This window comes from Ranitomeya variabilis, chromosome 1 (assembly GCF_051348905.1).
Source record: "Ranitomeya variabilis isolate aRanVar5 chromosome 1, aRanVar5.hap1, whole genome shotgun sequence".
Taxonomy (NCBI): domain Eukaryota; kingdom Metazoa; phylum Chordata; class Amphibia; order Anura; family Dendrobatidae; genus Ranitomeya; species Ranitomeya variabilis.
The window spans coordinates 501762794-501783991 of NC_135232.1; positions in this window are offsets into that span (position 1 = coordinate 501762794).

Below are 21198 nucleotides of genomic sequence, written 5' to 3' on the forward strand. Positions count from 1 at the left end.
GTGAGATCACTTACTTGATCAGAAAGTGTGCGTAAGGGATACATCTTTCCCAGGGACCCCCACCCCTCCCAACCAGAGGGAGGAAATAAGGTAAGGTCAGTTATAATGTCATGACCCCTGCAATAGGTCATAAGCAGAGGGTCAAATACAGGACACCTGAGTCTCAGAAGGGGCGAGGAGAGCCGCGGTGAGCCAAGCGCAGGACCTGCAACATTTGACGAGTGGTCGAGGGCAGAGACTACCTCTGGGTGATGGAGGAGACCGGCGAGGCCGGAGCGTAGTGAAGGGGCCGAGGTCAAACCAGGAAGTTGGAGAGATACCACAGGATGAGATGGGGGGGCGGAGTCAAACACAAAGCCGAGGTCAGAAAGCTTGAGATAATGGTGAACTACAAGTGGGACAGACAGGTGCAAAGTCAGGGAAGTAAAGCTGGAATGTCAGAACCAGAAGATAATACTGAATCAGAAGACTAAGCGCAGTACCAGAAAAACGGACCAGGTCAAAGCACAACAATACAAAGCAGGCAAGCAGTACGCAAACAGACCAGGGGGTCAGACACACAGACAGAATGCATGCATAACTGACAAGGAACCTAAGGCTATGTGCACACGTTGCGGATTTTGCTGAGGATCCGCAGCGGATTTGACGCTGCGGATCTGCAGCTTTTTTCCATGCGGTGTACAGAACCATGTAAACGTATGGGTATGGAAAACAAAATCCGCAGTGCACATGCTGCAGAAAAAACTACGATGAAATGCAGCGGTATTTTTTCCGCAGCATGTCAATTCTTTGTGCGGATTCCGCAGCGGTTTACACCTGCTCCTCAATAGGAATCCGCAGGTGTAAAACCGCAGGTGGAATCCACACAAAAACTGTGGTAAATCTGCAGCAAATCCGCGGGTAATCCGCAGTGTGGTTTACCTGTGGATTTTTCAAAAACAGTGCGGAAAAATCCACACCCCAATCCGCAACGTGTGCACATAGCCTAAGCCTTGTGTGGGTATATATGTCCCTCCCAGAACCTCCATCCTCCATTCTTCAGCCAGGGGAAGTTGTGGCCAAAACCTCATCTGAATTAGGCTGGGGTCACACTTGGCGTAAGACAATACGCCACGTATTATACGTCCGTACTACGGCCGTAATACGGAGAAATGTTCCCAAAATATTGATGCGTAGTCAGGGTGTGTCAGCGTATTTTGCGCATGGCATCCTCCGTATGTAATCCGTATGGCATCCGTACTGCGAGATTTTCGCGCAGGCTTGCAAAACCGAAATCTAATGGATTTATGTGCTCAAATGTTAGGGAAAACATATATACAGTATATATATATATGTCATTGAGACACACATATATATATATTCTGTATTTATATTTCATTCAGCGCGATATCTGTGAAAAGTCGGTAATTCAATTGCCGGCTTTTCATTTCTCCTGCACAAACCCGACAGGATATGAGACATGGTTTACATATAGTAAACCATCTCATATCCCCATTTTTTTTGCATATGTATGTGCAAAATTTCAGCGCTGTAGCTGCTAAAACAAAGGGTTAAATGGCGGAAAAAATTGGCGTGGGCTCCCGCGCAATTTTCTCCGCCAGAATGGTAAAGCCAGTGACTGACGGCAGATATTAATAGCCAGGAGAGGGTCCATGGTTATTGGCCCCCCCGTGGCTAAAAACATCTGCCCCCAGCCACCCCAGAAAAGGCACATCTGGAAGATGCGCCTATTCTGGCACTTGGCCACTCTCTTCCCACTCCCTGTAGCGGTGGGATATGGGGTAATGAAGGGTTAATGCCACCTTGCTATTGTAAGGTGACATTAAGCCAGGTTAATAATGGAGAGGCGTCAATTATGACACCTATCCATTATTAATCCAATTGTTTGAAAGGGTTAAAAAAACACACACACATGATTAAAAAGTATTTTAATGAAATAAACACAGCGGTTGTTTTAATAATTTATTGTTCTCTCAATCCATTTCCAGGCCCTCGCTTGGCAAAATAATAAACGCACAAGATACATACCCTCAGCTGAAACGTCACGTCCCACGAAGTAATCCATCTGAACGGGTTAACTAATATTACAGGCACGAGCTGCGATAAACCACTCGCTCGTGCCTGTAATCCCCCGGGTGCTGAAAGGAAAGCTGGATCTGTACTTACATTGAGTCGCGGTGAGGCGCCCTCTGGTGGATGTTCTCATGAACTGCAGCCTGGGAACTTTTTCCCACGCTCCAGGTCATATGAGGACATCCACCAGGGGGCGCATCACCGCGACTGAAGGAAATGTAGGTCAATGACCTACATTTCATTAATTCGCCGGGGAATTACAAGCAGGAGCACACCGCTGCATTAGCAGGGCTCCTGCCTGTAATATTAGTTAACCCCTTCAGATGGATTACCTCGTTGGACGTGATAGGACATCAGGAGATATGTATCTTGTGCGTTTATTATTTTTCCAAGCGAGGGTGTTGCTGATGGATTGAGAGAGCAATAAATTATTTAAACAACCGCTGTGTTTATTTCATTAAAATACTTTTAAATCATGTGTGTGTGTGTTTTTTTAACCCTTTCAAACAATTGGATTAATAATGGATAGGTGTCATAATTGACGCTTCTCCATTATTAATCTGGCTTAATGTCACCTTACAATAGCAAGGTGGCATTAACCCTTCATTACCCCATATCCCACCTCTACAGGGAGTGGGAAGAGAGTGGCCAAGTGCCAGAATAGGCGCATCTTCCAGATGTGCCTTTTCTGGGGTGGCTGGGGGCAGATGTTTTCAGCCACGGGGGGGGGCAATAACCATGGACCCTCTCTAGGCTATTAATATCTGCCCTCAGTCACTGGCTTTATCATTCTGGCGGAGAAAATTGCGCGGGAGCCCACGCCAATTTTTTCCGCCATTTAACCCTTTATTTTAGCAGCTACAGCGCTGAAATTTTGCACATACACACTACTAACATTAGTAGTGTGGAATATGCAAAAAAAAAAGGGGGATATGAGATGGTTTACTGTATGTAAACCATGTCTCATATCCTGTCGGGTTTGTGCAGGAGAAATGAAAAGCCGGCAATTGAATTACCGACTTTTCACTAACACCGCTGCGTATTTCTCGCAAGTCACACTGCTGGTCCGTGTGGAATCCGTATTTTTCTCGCCCCCATAGACTTTCATTGGCGATTTTTTTGCGCAATACGCTGACAAACGCAGCATGCTGCGATTTTGTACGGCCGTAGAAAGCCGTATAATACTGAACCGTAATATACGGCTAATAGGAGCAGCCCCATTGAGAATAATTGTGCCGTATGTAATGCGAGTTTTACGGACGTAGTTTCTGCGCTCTTACGTCCGTAAAACACGCATGTGTGACCCCGGCCTTAGGCCAGGGTCACACATGCGTGTTTTACGGACGTAAGAGCGCAGAAACTACGTCCGTAAAACTCGCATTACATACGGCACAATTATTCTCAATGGGGCTGCTCCTATCAGCCGTATATTACGGATCCGTAATATACGGCTTTCTACGGCCATACAAAATCGCAGCATGCTGCGTTTGTCAGCGTATTGCGCAAAAAAATCGCCAATGAAAGTCTATGGGGGCGAGAAAAATACGGATTCCACACGGACCAGCAGTGTGACTTGCGAGAAATACGCAGCGGTGTTAGTGAAAAGTCGGTAATTCAATTGCCGGCTTTTCATTTCTCCTGCACAAACCCGACAGGATATGAGACATGGTTTACATATAGTAAACCATCTCATATCCCCCTTTTTTTTGCATATTCCACACTACTAATGTTAGTAGTGTGTATGTGCAAAATTTCAGCGCTGTAGCTGCTAAAATAAAGGGTTAAATGGCGGAAAAAATTGGCGTGGGCTCCCGCGCAATTTTCTCCGCCAGAATGGTAAAGCCAGTGACTAAGGGCAGATATTAATAGCCAGGAGAGGGTCCATGGTTATTGGCCCCCCCCATGGCTACAAACATCTGCCCCCAGCCACCCCAGAAAAGGCACATCTGGAAGATGCGCCTATTCTGGCACTTGGCCACTCTCTTCCCACTCCCTGTAGCGGTGGGATATGGGGTAATGAAGGGTTAATGCCACCTTGCTATTGTAAGGTGACATTAAGCCAGATTAATAATGGAGAGGCGTCAATTATGACACCTATCCATTATTAATCCAATTGTATGAAAGGGTTAAAAAACACACACACATGATTTAAAAGTATTTTAATGAAAGAAACACAGCGGTTGTTTAAATAATTTATTGCTCTCTCAATCCATCAGCAACACCCTCGCTTGGAAAAATAATAAACGCACAAGATACATACCTTCTGATGTCCTATCACGTCCAACGAGGTAATCCATCTGAAGGGGTTAACTAATATTACAGGCACGAGCTGCGATAAACCACTCGCTCGTGCCTGTAATCCCCGGGTGCTGAAAGGAAAGCAGAGTGATCTATACTTACATTCAGTCGCGGTGATGCGCCCCTGCTGGATGTTCTCATGAACTGCAGCCTGGGAACTTTTTCCCACGCTCCAGGTCATATGAGGACATCCACCAGGGGGGCATCACCGCGACTGAAGGAAATGTAGGTCAATGACCTACATTTCATTCATTCGCCGGGGATTACAAGCACGAGCACACAGCTGCATTAGCAGGGCTCCTGCCTGTAAAATATTTTAACCCCTTCAGATGGATTACGTCGTGGGACGTGACGGTTCAGCTGAGGGTATGTATCTTGTGCGTTTATTATTTTTCCAAGCGAGGGTGTTGCTGATGGATTGAGAGAGCAATAAATTATTAAAACAACTGCTGTATTTCTTTCATTAAAATACTTTTAAATCATGTGTGTGTGTGTTTTTTAACCCTTTCATACAATTGGATTAATAATGGATAGGTGTCATAATTGACGCCTCTCCATTATTAATCTGGCTTAATGTCACCTTACAATAGCAAGGTGGCATTAACCCTTCATTACCCCATATCCCACCGCTACAGGGAGTGGGAAGAGAGTGGCCAAGTGCCAGAATAGGCGCATCTTCCAGATGTGCCTTTTCTGGGGTGGCTGGGGGCAGATGTTTTTAGCCACGGGGGGCCAATAACCATGGACCCTCTCCCGGCTATTAATATCTGCCGTCAGTCACTGGCTTTACCATTCTGGCGGAGAAAATTGCGCGGGAGCCCACGCCAATTTTTTCCGCCATTTAACCCTTTATTTTAGCAGCTACAGCGCTGAAATTTTGCACATACACACTACTAACATTAGTAGTGTGGAATATGCAAAAAAAAAAGGGGATATGAGATGGTTTACTGTATGTAAACCATGTCTCATATCCTGTCGGGTTTGTGCAGGAGAAATGAAAAGCCGGCAATTGAATTACCGACTTTTCACTAACACCGCTGCGTATTTCTCGCAAGTCACACTGCTGGTCCGTGTGGAATCCGTATTTTTCTCGCCCCCATAGACTTTCATTGGCGATTTTTTTGCGCAATACGCTGACAAACGCAGCATGCTGCGATTTTGTACGGCCGTAGAAAGCCGTATAATACTGAACCGTAATATACGGCTAATAGGAGCAGCCCCATTGAGAATAATTGTGCCGTATTTAATGCGAGTTTTACGGACGTAGTTTCTGCGCTCTTACGTCCGTAAAACACACATGTGTGACCCCGGCCTTAGAGAGAGAGGTTTTGGAGGCACAAGCGCTGGCCCACATGGGTAAATGAGTTGCCCACCAGGGCAATGGGGATACTCGGTACCGGGTCTGGTTGCACTTAAATGGGATGTTATGGTCCGTGGCCCTGGGCACTCAATTAAAAAGGATAAGTCTTTAAAGGGATTAATAAAGTTTGTATTCGTGACACCACCTGTGGTTCTCGGTCAGAGGGGACCGACGCTGCTTAAAGGGGTCCTCTGAGGTGATGTTGTTGCAGCAAGATGGTGGCACTTCACACAGGTGAAGCGGGGTACCTGTCATGTCGGATGATGTTCAGACCAGGTCGTCCGACAGACAGCGGTAATTCCGCTTTTGACCACTATTTACTCATTGGCGTCTGCTAGATTTTGTCTAGCTGTTCCGGGGTTAATTTACCTGATCCTCGGATTGGAAGCTGGGCCATTTCCATGGCCTTTAAATAGTTCTCCTGATCATTGGGCGTCGCCAATTATAGCTTCTGTCTTGCGTTGTTATCTCGGTCTGGAGTGGAGAGCTGGTGGTTGGAGATTCGTTGCTGGTGGTGTATATTCCTTCGTCTTATTTACTCCTTCCTATATTTGTGTTTATTTTGCCCTGCACATTTATAGTGTATTCCTGAGTGTCTGCGGCGTGGTGTATATTTTCCTTTATCCTTGTCTGTGCTAACTGTGGGTATTTAAGTATTACCTCTTCACTGGGTGGTGGGTGGAGGTTTCAGCCTAGGGCTGAGCTCAGGAGTTAGGGTGAGGTTCGAGGCCTGAACATGCACACCATCACTGTAAACTTCAGGTAGAGGGTCAGTCAGGATTTCCCTAGTCTTAGGGAAATTGCAGGAGCCTGGGTTATTAGCTCTCGCTCACCAAGTCTCTCCCTGACATTATAATCAGCCCAACAACAACAACAACAACAAAAAAGGGGTTTCTTTTTTTTTTGTTTTGTCATGGATCCCATGACTTCCATAACCCGCCAGTTGGAGGCGCTGTCCCTACAGGTCACTGAGTTGAGGGGGGCAGTGCAGCAACAGGGACTAGCAGTGTCCAATGTGTAAGCTGGAGCGACAGGAAGAGTTACTGAGCCTAAATTTCCGTTGCCTGAAAAATTTGCTGGGGAACGCAGTAATTATGTTTATTTTCGTGAAGCTTGCAAACTATATTTCCATATGCGCCCGATATCTTCGGGTAATGAGGCTCAGCGTGTGGGCCTGGTGTTGTTATTGTTAAGTGGGGATCCCCAAGCATGGGCGTTTTCTTTGCCATCTGATTCTGCGGCATTTGTCTCTGTGGAGAGTTTTTTTTCTTTTCTTGGGAAAATCTACGATGAACCTGACAGAATGGCTCTGGCAGAATCTAAGATACGCTCTATTTGCCAGGGGGAGCGAGTTGCAGAGGATTACTGTTCTGAATTTCGTCGCTGGGCGATCGATACCCAATGAAATGATGCAGCATTGCGGAGTCAGTTTATACATGGGATTTCTGGAAGGGTTAAAAAAGCCCTTCTGATGTACGAGACTTCTACTTCTCTAGATTCCGCCATGAGTCTGGTTGTCCACATTGATCGCCGTTTGCGTCAGGGGGAGCATGAGACACCGCCTATGGGAGAGGGTTTAGGTTCACGTGAGGTTGTTGCAGGTGAGCCCACGGAGCCTATGCAAATCGCAGGGGTGTCACATGTCAAGCATCGAGCCCCTGAGCTCAGGAAGCAGGGAGCCTGTTTTTACTGTGGTAAAACTGGTCATTTTACTAACATCTGTCCTCTGCTGCCTAAGAAAAACGCAACGGCGGAAAACTTCTGAGCTCAGAGGGTGTGGAGAAGACCAGTCTGAGCTTATGTATATCTTCCATGGTGGTTTCTCAGTGCATGCTCCCTGCTAAGGTTTTTGTCGCTGTCAGTGAGCTGCCAATTACTGTTTTTGTGGATAGTGGTTCAGCCACAAATCTCATTGATGAGGGGTTTGCGCGCACAGCAGGTTTTAGGTTTGAAAAACTGTCTCATCCTATCCGCGTGGTCACCATCAATGCTGCTCCTCTCTCTCAGGGGGAGATTACTGAATTTGTGGCTGAGGTGAAACTCCACATTGCAGTTCTACATTCTGAGCGGGTTACATGTAAGGTGCTCAGGAATCTTCCTGCTCAGGTGGTTTTGGGTTTTCCTTGGTTGTCTATGCACAACCCGGTAATTGACAGGAAAACTCAGGACATAATTCGGTGGAGTGAGTTCTGCCAGGAGAATTGCCTGGCCACATGTGTGGCTGCGGTGACTTCAAGCATTCCAGAGTCACTTCAGGATTTTGTGGATGTGTTCTCTGAGAAGGGTTGTTCAGAGTTGCCGCCACATCGTCCTTATGACTGTTCTATCAGGTTTAAACCAGGGGCCAAATTACCTAAAGCAAGGATGTTTAACATCTCCGGTCCGGAGAGACAAGCGTTAAAAGATTACATTGCGGAAAGCTTGAGCAAAGGGCACATCAGGCCGTCATCCTCGCCGGTGGCAGCAGGGTTCTTCTTTGTGAAGAAGAAAGATGGCAGATTACGCCCGTGTTTGGATTTCAGGGAGTTGAACCAGATTACGGTTCGTGATCCATACCCTGTGCCTCTGATACCAGATTTGTTCAACCAGGTGGCAGGTGCTAAGTGGTTCACCAAGCTTGACCTCAGGGGGGCGTACAACCTCATAAGAGTCCGTCAAGGTGATGAGTGGAAGACGGCTTTTAATACCCCTGAGGGTCATTTTGAAAATTTGGTGATGCCGTTTGGGTTTACTAACGCACCTGCAGTGTTCCAACATTTCATCAATGATGTGTTCTCGCATGTTTTGGGGAAATTCGTTATCGTGTACCTAGATGACATTCTCATATATTCTTGCGACCGTGAGGCTCATTTAGATCATGTCAGGCAGGTGTTAAAGCTTCTCAGAGAGAATAAGCTGTATGCTAAACTTGAGAAATGTGTATTTTCTGTTCAAGAGTTGCCTTTCTTGGGTTATATTGTGTCTGCTTCTGGTTTTAAAATGGACGCCACTAAGGTGCAGGCGGTGCTGCATTGGGAACATCCTGATGACTAGTGTTGAGCGATACCGTCCGATACTTGAAAGTATCGGTATCGGAAAGTATCGGCCGATACCGGCAAAGTATCGGATCTAATCCGATACCGATACCCGATACCAATACAAGTCAATGGGACACCAAGTATCGGACGGTATCCTGTATGGTTCCCAGGGTCTGAAGGAGAGGAAACTCTCCTTCAGGCCCTGGGATCCATATCAATGTGTAAAAGAAAGAATTAAAATAAAAAATATATACTCACCCTCTGACGCACCCTGGACTTTACCGCCGTAACCGGGAGCCGTTGTACCTAAGAATGCGCGCTTGAAGGGCCTTAGATGATGTCACGGCGCTCTGATTGGTCCGTAGCGGTCGCGTGACCGCTACGAGACCAATCACAAAGCCGTGACGTCACCTAAGGTCTTTCAAGCGCTTGAAAGACCTTAGGTGACGCCACCGCTTTGTGATTGGTCGCGTAGCGGTCACGTGACCGCTACGGACCAATCAGAGCGCCGTGACGTCATCTAAGGCCCTTCAAGCGCGCATTCTTAGGTACAACGACTCCCGGTTACGGCGGTAAAGTCCAGGGGCTGCCGGAGAGGTGAGTATATCCCTATTTTTTATTTTAATTCTTACTTTTACACATTGATATTAATCCCGATACCGATTCCCGATACCACAAAAGTATCGGATCTCGGTATCGGAATTCCGATACCGCAAGTATCGGCCGATACCCGATACTTGCGGTATCGGAATGCTCAACACTACTGATGACCTGAAAGCACTTCAGCGGTTCCTTGGGTTTTCTAACTACTATAGGAAATTTATCAAGGATTTTTCCATCATTGCTAAACCGCTAACTGACATGACTAAAAAGGGTACCAATTTCTCTGTTTGGCCTGAGGCTGCTGTGCGCGCATTTGAATTTCTTAAGAACAGTTTTGTTTCAGCCCCCATTCTTGTGCAGCCAGACGTATCTAAACCATTTGTTGTGGAAGTCGATGCGTCTGAGTTTGGTAGTGGGGGCGGTACTATCTCAAGGCTCATCTTTGAGTGGTTTACGTCCATGCGCCTATTTCTCCAAGAAACTGTCGTCCGCCGAACGTAACTACGATATCGGCAACAGGGAGTTGTTGGCAATTAAGTTGGCCTTTGAGGAATGGCAACACTTCTTGGAGGGGTCTGTCCATCAGGTAACTGTTATTACCGATCATAAGAATCTGCTGTATTTGGAGTCAGCCAAGCGTCTGTCCCCCAGGCAGGCTCGCTGGGCATTGTTTTTCACGCGGTTCAATTTTGTGGTCACTTACAGACCGGGGTCTAAAAACACTAAGGCGGATGCTCTGTCCAGGTGTTTTCCGGGGGGAGAACCTCGGGAGGATCCAGTACCCATCCTCCAAAAGGGTGTTGTGGTTTCGGCTCTCACTACCGAGGTTGAGGCTGAGATTGCCGAGGCCCAGGAGGAGGTACCATCTGAGCTTCCCATCAACAAATCTTTTGTTCTGCTTCATCTCCGCCTAAAGGTTTTGGCGGAGCATCATGATGCCGTCCTGGCTGGTCACCCAGGGGTTAGAGGTACCTTGGAGTTGGTGTCACGTCGGTTTTGGTGGCCCAAGATCCGACAGGACGTGGTCTCATACGTGTCAGCTTGTACCACGTGCGCTAGGGCTAAGACGCCCCGCTCCTGTCCTGTTGGCACACTACTTCCTCTTGAGGTACCTAGTAAGCCATGGACGGAAATCTCCATGGATTTCATCACTGATTTGCCCTCATCAGCTGGAAACACGGTCATCTTGGTGATTGTTGATCGTTTTTCTAAAATGTCGCACTTTGTGTCTTTGCCTGCGTTGCCTAACGCTAAGACTCTGGCTCAGGTATTTGTGCAGGAGGTGGTCAGACTTCATGGGGTTCCGTCTGACATCGTGTCTGATAGGGGGTCTCAGTTTGTGGCAAAATTTTGGAGAGCGTTTTGCTCACAGCTGGGAATCAAGTTATCTCATTCTTCGGCATTTCATCCTCAGTCAAATGGTCAGACTGAGCATATGAACCAAAATTTGGAACAGTACTTACGCTGCTTTGTCTCTGATAACCAGGAGGAGTGGTCTACCTTTCTTCCTTTGGCTGAGTTTGCCATCAATAAATAATCACCGCCAGGAGTCGTCTGGGGAGTCTCCGTTTTTTGTGTTTATGGGCTACATCCTCAATTTTGTACCTTGAGTCAGAGGGGCTCTTCCAGCGTTCTGGAGGAGGACCAGTTAGGAACACAATTGTCATCAGTCTGGAGGAGAGTTAAACAGCGCCTTTTGAGTGTGGGTGCTAGGTAAAAACGTGTGGCTGACAGTAGGCGTGTGCCAGGTCCGGACCTGAGTGTGGATGACTGGGTGTGGTTATCCACAAAAAACATAAGACTCAAGATACCGTCCCTTAAATTGGGTCCACGGTTTATTGGTCCATTTAGGGTCACCGCCGTCATTAACCCAGTTGCGTACCGATTGGAGCTCCCTACGGTGTATAAGATACACAACGTGTTCCACAGGTCTCTTCTAAAGAAGGTGGTGGGTTCTGTGGACGCGGCGCCTATGCCACATCCAGTCTTGGTGGATGGTAATTTGGAGTTTGAAGTCTCCAAGGTGGTTGGCTCTCGTGTAGTGCGTCGCACTTTACAGTACTTGTTACACTGCCGTGGTTATGGGCCTGAGGAGAGGTCCTGGGTACCAGCCTCGGACGTTCATGCTGACTGGTTGGTCAGGTTGTTTCACCGCTGTCATCCGGACAAGCCGGGTCCTATAAGCCGTGAGGGCCCTGGGGTCCCTCGTAGAAGGCGGGGTACTGTCATGTCTGACGCTGTTCAGACCAGGTTGTCCGACAGACAGCGGTAATTCCGCTTTTGACCACTATTTACTCATTGGCGTCTGCTAGATTTTGTCTAGCTGTTCCGGGGTTAATTTACCTGATCCTCGGATTGGAAGCTGGGCCATTTCCATGGCCTTTAAATAGTTCTCCTGATCATTGGGCGTCGCCGATTATAGCTTCTGTCTTGCGTTGTTATCTCGGTCTGGAGTGGAGAGCTGGTGGTTGGAGATTCGTTGCTGGTGGTGTATATTCCTTCGTCTTATTTACTCCTTCCTATATTTGTGTTTATTTTGCCCTGCACATTTATAGTGTATTCCTGAGTGTCTGCGGCGTGGTGTATATTTTCCTTTATCCTTGTCTGTGCTAACTGTGGGTATTTAAGTATTACCTCTTCACTGGGTGGTGGGTGGAGGTTTCAGCCTAGGGCTGAGCTCAGGATCTAGGGTGAGGTTCGAGGCCTGAACATGCACACCATCAGTGTAAACTTCAGGTAGAGGGTCAGTCAGGATTTCCCTAGTCTTAGGGAAATTGCAGGAGCCTGGGTTATTAGCTCTCGCTCACCAAGTCTCTCCCTGACAGTACCCAGGGTTTCCAAGGTGTATGGCAACGATGGTGGGTTGGCGGTAAATAACAGAGGACACAGGGTTGCAGTCTGTACCTGGTTTACTGAAGTAGTAGTCAGCCTCAGTGCAGGGTACCGGCAACAGGTGCAGAAAGAGTCCAGGCAGCCCGAAAACAAGTAGAAATCCCCATGGCAGGTCAGGTTGGGAGCCTTCCACTATGCGCTGGTTTTCTGGTCCCTTGCTACCTATAGTTTGCTGGCAAGGTACCTTTCTCTCTCTTGTCCTGGGACAGTACGTGCATGGTAGGCAACTTGAGCTGTTATCTTGGGGTCTCAGACATGATGACTCCAGGCTCTAACTGCTGCTGTACCTCAGGCGTTATATGGGCAATTTATGTATAGTCCTATGCCCTCCGGTTCTGCTGTGGAACTTGGAGTTGTCCACAACCTCGGGCTCCCGGTGCCCGGTTTCTGCACTCTGGCTCACATGAGGCCCAATCGCAGCCTCCTTGAGCTCCTAATCTCTCCTCTGTTCCTTCCCTGTCTTTCTGTCCACTCTCCACTCAACTGAACTGACTCCTCCTCCAGACCAGGATCTTTATTGAGGGAAGCTCCCCTAAAGCCGGGTTTTAAGCTCCCCCTTCTGGTCTGGATTCAGAATGTGTTGTGTGTAAGATTACCTGCCAAAGGGATCCCACTTGTCTCCAGGCATGGCACTACCCTCCCCGAGAGGAAGGCAGCACCACTGTGTTACTCGAACTCCTGAAGTGCCACATAAACCCTCAGGTAAACTGTTTGTACCGGAAGATCTCTGTCTCAGACTTCTTTGGGAGTTTCATGGTTCTGCATTGAGTACCTATCCTGGGGTTTCAGCCACCCGGTGAGCTCTTGCTAGAAGTTTCTGGTGGCCCTCTATGATAACAGATGTTAAAAAATTTGTGTCTGCATGTGGGGTTTGCGCCTGTTCTAAAAGTTCTCATTGCCAGCCGGGGAATTGGTGCCTTTACCAATTCCGGATAGACCATAGGCACATTTGTCCATGGACTTTATCATAAATCTTCCTCTTTCTAGTGGAACTCTGTGGTGTGGGTGGTGGTGGATAGGTTCTCCAAACAGGCCCATTTTGCACCTCTGTCCTCTTTACCGTCTACTGAGACTTTGGCCCGCTTGTTTTTACAACATGTTGTCCGGCTGCATGGCATTCCGGTGAATATTGTGTCGGACAGAGGTGTGCAATTTGTGGCCAGGTTTTGGAGGGCGTTTTGCAAGAAATTGGGAGTTGCATTATCTTTTTCCTCTGCTTATCACCCAGAGTCCAATGGACAGACTGAAAGCACGAATCAGTCCTTGGAGCAAATTCTAAGATGCCTAGCCTCTGCCAGACAGGAGGACTGGCGCAAGGTATTACCCTTGGAAGAATTTGCGTTCAACAGTCGCGTGAGTCAGTCTACGCAAAATCTCCCTTTCTGGTCAACTATGGGTTCAACCCGCATTTTGGGGAATTTTCTTGTATGGATTCAGGTTGCCCAGGGGCTGAGTGTATGGTTCAACGTTTGAGAACCCTTTGGAGGGAGGTTCAGAGTAACATCTCCAAGGCCCAGGAAAGATACAAACGGTGTGCAGATAGGAGGAGGGGGTCAGGTCCAGCATTCATTGTGGGGGATAAGGTGTGGTTGTCCACTCGCAATATCAAACTCAAGGTACCCTCGATGAAGCTGGGACCAAAGTTTATTGGGCCTTACAAAGTGGTGGAAAAGGTCAATCCTGTGGCCTACAGATTACAGTTGCCCGCCTCCTTCAAAATATCTGATGTCTTTCACAGGTCTCTCTTAAAACCGGTGGGGACGGTGGACAAAAATTCCTTGTCCTTTACTCTGCCAATGTTGGTGGAAGGACTGCTGGAGTATGAGGTGGGCCGCATTATTGTTTCACGGGTGGTGCAGCGGAACCTCCAGTATGTCAGGACTCTGAACATTTTTTACCTTTTGTGCATTACTGCCCTTTTTCAAGATGGCATCTTTGGTCTCATGTGCACTGTGTCTCCTGCTATAAAACTCCACCCCAGCCTTCAGTCTGTGCTAGAGTATTCTGCCTTGCATCCAGCTCCTGACCTCTGATTACTCCCTGGCTATACACCTGCTCCTGTGAACCTGTGTGGTGATCCTGCTACTCTGCTCTGAGTTCCTGCTGCATACACAAGTTTCTAGTAATCCTCCTTCATCTGCTGTTCGTGTTTACTTCCATCTGCATTTGCTGGTCATGTAAGCTGTTGCTGCTTTGCAATAACCTGAGACTATTAACCAGGCCTCCCTGGTTGAGCTAAGATATGATTTGAACTGCCTAATAAGCATATCTATCTGTGCCTGGACTAAGACAAGGATTTATTCGTGTCAAGTATCCTCAAGAATAACTGTGCTTCATAGACTTTCTGCTTGATTGCATTTTCCTCTGAAGTTTCCTATAGACTGCTAAGCTGTGTTTATTATTTGCACCAAGTGTTGTGGACTTGAGTTTCTCTCTGCACCTGTTTGAATCACCGTGTGATAATATAGACTTTACCACTTATAAAACTGTGTCTTGTAGTTGTCTTGTTCCACGCAAAGAGTCTCCTGAGTTATCCCCTATAATTATTACACAGTATTTAGCACATTGGAAGAGGTATGCTCCGGAAGATCGGTCATGGGTTCCGGCCCGTTCAGTGCATGCTGATCGACTGGTCCGGGCTTTCCATGCCAGGCATCCGGAGAAGCCTGGGGAATACTGTCGTGGTTCTGGTCTGGTTTCTCCCCCGGTCCTCACAGGGTTAATTGTTTTTGGCCTCCTTTTGAATCTGGGAGGGACATACTGTATATACCCACACCAGGCTTAGGTTTCTTATCAATTATATGTTCATTCTGTCTGTGCGTCTGACCCCCTGGTGTGTTTGGGTACTGCTTGCCTGCTTTTCCTTGCTGTGCTTTGACCCGGTCTGTTTTTATGGTATTGCGCTTAGTCTTCTGATTCAGGATTCGGGATGTCTGGTTCTGACCATCCGGCTTTACTTCCCTGACTTTGCACCTGTCTGTCCCACTTGTACTTCACCATTATCTCCAGCTTTCTGACCTCGGCTTTGTGCTTGACTTCTCCCCCCGTCTCATCCTGCGGTATATCTCCTACTACCTGGTTTGATCTCGGCTCGTTCACTACACTCCAGTCTCCTCCATCACCCAGCTGTAGCCTTCGCCATTGGCCACTCCCTCGGGAGTCACATGTTGCAGGTCCTGCGCTCAGCTCACTGCAGCTCTCCTCGCCCCTTCTGAGACTCAGGTGTCCTGTATTCAACCCTCTGTTTTAGACCTACTGCAGGCGTCGTGACAGCGGTAAGAGGAGCCATGAAAAAAATGACCCCGGGTGATGATGTGAAGGCATTTTTGACTGTGTTCGAGCAGGTGATGGAGAAGCCATCGCCAGAGCAGTGGGCGGAGATGCTGGCCTGCTATCTGACTGGTGAGCCCCAAAAGGCCTATTATGATTTGACAGTACAGGATGTGCAGGAGTATGCCAAATTAAAAACTGAAATTTTGGCATGCGCATGAGTGATTATGTCAGTCAGAACACAAAGGGTTCACCACTGGGCGTAATATGGGGACAAACCACCTCGATCCCAAATGTTTGATCTACTGCATCTTGTGTAAAAATGGTTGCAGCCAGAATCCTCCACTCCAGCCCATATGGTTGAGCGGGTAGTCAGGAGGTGGTGCATCCCCATACTGGGGTACCTAGCCAGGAACCTAAGTCCCAAAAGAGGGGTAGTAGAGCCATCACTAGCGTGAGTCCTAGATCCGAAGAGATCGCTGAGGGGTTGCCTAAGGCCATTGGTAAAGACTTGCTTTGCTGGAGATGTTGCGGTCCGGGACATATAGCTACCCATTGTCCTATGTCCTCTGAAGAGATGGACTGCAGTCTAGGGAGGAACTGCTCCTACTATGCCTATCCCACCTGCAGTGTGGACTATCAGCCTGGTGTGGGGTCGCAGGCATGTCCTGTGTCTATAAATGGGGTGCTGGTGTCAGGACTCTTAAGGTACCTTCACACGAAACGACATCGCTAGCGATCCGTGACGTTGCAGCGTCCTGGCTAGCGATATCGTTTCGTTTGACACGCAGCAGCGATCAGGATCCTGCTGTGATGTCGCTGGTCGCTGAATAAAGTCCAGAACTTTATTTGGTCGTCCGATCGCCGTGTATCGTTGTGTTTGAAAGCAAAAGCAACGATACCAGCGATGTTTTACACTGGTAACCAGGGTAAACATCGGGTTACCAAGCGCAGGGCCGCGCTTAGTAACCCGATGTTTACCCTGGTTACCAGCGTAAAAGTAAAAAAAACAAACAGTACATACTCACCTGCGCGTCCCCCGCCGTCTGCTTCCTGACACTTACTGAGCGCCGGCCCTAAAGTGAAAGTGAAAGTGACGTCACCGCTGTGCTGTTAGGGCCGGAGCTCAGTCAGTGTCAGGAAGCAGACGCTGGGGGACGCGCAGGTGAGCATGTACTGTTTGTTTTTTTTTACTTTTACGCTGGTAACCAGGGTAAACATCGGGTTACTAAGCGCGGCCCTGCGCTTAGCAACCCGATGTTTACCCTGGTTACCCGGGGACCTCGGCATCGTTGGTCGCTGGAGAGCGGTCTGTGTGACAGCTCTCCAGCGACCAAACAGCGATGCTGCAGCGATCGGCATCATTGTCGCTATCGCTGCAGCGTCGCTTCGTGTGAAGGTACCTTTAGACTCAGTGAGCTTTGTGACCCTGATAAGGGCCACACTCCCCCACCAGTTGATCCCAGGGAAACACGTGGGTGTCCAGTGTATCCTCAGGGAAGCCAAGGACTATCCTGTCACCAGAATATCAATCAAAACGAGCCAGGGTACTGAGTCCCATGAGGTCGGGGTAGTCAAAGGTTTGCTACACCCAGTGATAATCGGGCGGGACTTCAGCCTTTTCTGGGACTTGTGTGGAGAGGTGGTGATACCAAGGAAGGCAGACAGGAGCCAGCTCAACCCTGATAAAATCCCATCACAGTCAGATGTGGATGAGTTCCCCTTGCGTGTCCAGGCTGGTGTTGAGGATGAGATGATGACCAGTGAGGCCAAAACCCCTGAACTGAGGGTTTCTGGAGGGAAGCTTCCAGGATCTAACTTGAAAAAATGTACTTCAAAATGTGACTGTGATAGATGGGGTTGCCCAATAGCCAGGAGCCGACAGCAGGTTCCCGTTCTTTGCAGTCAATGAGGAGTTGCTATATCGGTTCACTAAACAGTGAGGAAAAGTATTAGAGCAGCTGTTAGTTCCGGGACCCTACACATGTAGGGTACTAGATCTGGCCAACCAATGCTCATGTCTTAGGGGGCATCTTGGCATAGCTAAAACCCAAGAGCAAGTCCCTCAGAAGTTTTACTTGACTGGGTGTCACACGGACATTGTTATTTTCTGCCTAACCTGTCCTACCTGTCAGCTAGCTGCTACTGTATCCCACTTCCGCAGTCCCTTAGTTCCGTTACCCATAATCTAAGTCCCATTTGACCTGATTGCCATGGATCTGGTCGGCCCTTAGTTAAGTCTGCCAGGGTCATCAATACTTCCTGGTAGTAATGGACTATGCTACGCGGTACCACTGAGAAACTCCTCCACCCAGAGTATAGCACTAGAGCTAGTTCATATTTTCTCCTGGATGGGCTTGCTGAAAGAGATCCTGACAGACCAAGGGACACTGTTCATGTCCAAGGTTATGAGGGAGTTGTGTAAGGCCTTCCAGATTACCCAACTTAGGATATTGTTGTAACATCAGCAGACAGACGGCCTGGTGGAGAGGTTCAACAAGAAATCTATGTTGAAGAAAGTCGTGGAGAAGGATGGTCGAGATTGGGATTGCCTGCTGCTATATCTACTGTTCTCCATTAGAGAAGTCTCACAGGTCTCTACAGGGTTCTCACCATTCGCTCTTATATGGACGGCACCCTCGTGGTTTTCTAGACTCTGCAAAGGAGACCTGGGAAGTGGAGGTAACACCCCACCGAAGCATTATCGAACATGTGGCCCAGATGAAGGACAGGATTGTGAGTGTGATGCACAACCAAGCACAAGAGTCCCAGGCAAGGGTCTACAATTGGTCGGCAAGACTGAGACAGTTTATCCCCGGAGATCAAGTGTTGGTGTTGATCCCCACTGTTGAAAGTAAGTTCCTGCCCAAGTGGCAAGGGCCATGTGAAGTGGTCGAAAAGTTGAGTGACATTAACTACAAAGTCCACCAACCACAGAGAAAGCCATACCATGTGTACCACATTAACTTGCTGAAACTGTGGAGAGACAGGGATCCGGAAAAAGCAATGTGCCTACTGGTCCATCCTAAAGCCAGGGCCGAGGATGTCACCGTGGCAGGGACACTGTCACCAGCCCAGAAACAACAGTGCTGTGATCTGTTTCAGCAGAACCGAGACCTGTTTTCGAAGTTACCAGGATGTATGTAGGTTGTCCAGCACAAAATCCTGACTGAACCTCTTGTAAGGATGAACCAAAGGCCATATCGGATTACTGAAGCCCACCGCAAGGTGATCTCCAAGGAGGTGAAGAGAAAGTTACTAACCTAGTAACATAGTTAGCAAGGCTGAAAAAAGACATTTGTCCATCCAGTTCAGCCTATATTCCGTCAGAATAAATCCCCAGATCTACGTCCTTCTAAAGACCCTAATAACTGTAATATTGTTATGCTCCAGGAAGACATCCAGGCCTCTCTTGAACCCCTCTACTGAGTTCGCCATCACCACCTCCTCAGGCAAAGAATTCCAGATTCCACTGCCCTAACAGTAAAGAATCCTCTTCTATGCTGGTGTAAATACCTTCTCTCCTCCAGACGCAGAAAATGCCCCCTTGTGACTGTCACCTTTCTTGGTATAAACAGATCCTCGGAGAGATATTTGTATTATATACTTATACATGGTTATTAGATCGACCCTCAGTCGTCTTTTTTCTAGACTAACTAATCGTAATTTTGCTAATCTCTCGGGGTATTGTAGTTCCCCCATCCCCTTTATTAATTTTGTTGCCCTCCTTTGTACTTTCTCCAGTTCCATTATATCCTTCCTGAGCACCGGTGCCCAAAACTGTACACAGTACTCCATGTGTGGTCTAACCAGGAATTTGTACAGAGGCAGTATAATGCTCTTATCATGTGTATCCAGACCTCTTTTAATGCACCTCATGATCCTGTTTGCCTTGGCAGCCGCTGCCTGATACTGGCTGCTCCAGATAAGTTTATCATTAACTAGGATCCCCAAGTCCTTCTCCATGTCAGATTTACCCAGTGGTTTCCCGTTCAGTGTGTAATGGTGATATGATTCCTTCTTCCCATGTGTATAACCTTACATTTATCATTGTTAAACCACATCTGCCACCTCTTGGCCCAAGTTTCCAACTTATCCAGATCCATCTGTAACAGAATACTATCTTATCTTGTATTGACTGCTTTACGTAGTTTTGTATCATCTGCAAATTTTGATATTTTACTGTGTAAACCTTCTACCATATTGTTAATAAATATGTTGAAGAGAATAGGTCCCAACCCCAACCCCTGCAGTACCCCACTGGTCACAGCAACCAAGTTAGACAATAAGGCTATGTGCACACGCTGCGGACTGCTGTGCGGATTTTTCCGCACTGATTTTGATAAATCCGCAGGGCAAAAACACTGCGTTTTTCCTGTGGATTTATCGCGGTTTTACTGCGGATTTACTGTGTTTTTTGTGTGGATTCTACTGCGGTTTTACACCTGCGTTTTTTTAATATGGAGTAGGTGTCAAACCGCTGCGGATTCCCCACAAAGAATTGACATGCTGCGGAAAATAAACCGCAGCTTTTCCGTGCGTTTTTTTCTGCAGCATGTGCACATTGGTTTTTATTTTCCATAGGTTAACATGATACTGTACACCGCATGGAAAACTGCTGCGGATCGGCAGTAAAAACATGGCCTAAACCATTTATAACCACCCTCTGCTTTCTATCACTAAGCCAGTTACTTACCCATTTACACACATTTTCCCCCAGACCCAGCATTCTCATTTTGTGTACCAACCTCTTGTGTGGCATGGTATCAAATGCTTTGGAAAAATCAAGATATACCAATGACTCACCTTGGTCCAATCTATAGCTTACCTCTTCATAAACACAGATTAGATTGGTTTGACAGGAGCTATTCCTCATAAACCCATGCTTATATGGAGTTAAACAGTTATTCTCATCGAGATAATCCAGAATAACATCCCTCAGAAACCCTTCAAATATTTTACCAACAATAGAGGTTAGACTTACTGGTCTATAATTTTCAGGTTCGCTTTTAGAGCCCTTTTTGAATATTGGTACCACATTTCCTATGTGCCAGGCCCCGCCCATCGGACCGGACCAGGGTAATTTGCATACGAAAATGGACAGATTACAAAGGTATTTTATAAGCAAAGGTTGGGAATTGAACCATATTTTTATCTCAAATCGAAAAAAAGGGGTGACAGGTTCCCTTTAAATGCTTTCTTTTTACTGTTAATTACCCCTCTTACTACTTTGTTTAGCCACTTTGGGTTTTTCCTATTTCTTGTCCTTTTATTCCCACTAGGTATAAACCGCTTACAGTGCCTATTTAGGATGTACTTAAACATTTCCCGTTTATTATCTGTATTCTTATTTCTGAGGACATTGTCCCAGTCAAGGGCATCTCTAAGCTGGTCAAACTTTTCCTTCCTAAAGTTCAGTGTTTTTGTGACTCCCTGACAAGTTCCCCTAGTGAAAGACAAGTGAAACTGTACAATATTGTGGTCGCTATTTCCTAGATGCCCAACGACCTGCAGATTTGTTATTCTGTCAGGTCTATTAGATAGTATCACGGCATCACGTTCTCTCCCGCACCTGAAATCCGCTGCTTCGGGGTAATTCTCGACTCTGCCTTGTCCTTCAAACTGCAGGTTCAAACTCTTGCCACTTCCTGTCGCCTCCAACTCAAAAATATTGCCAGAATCTGT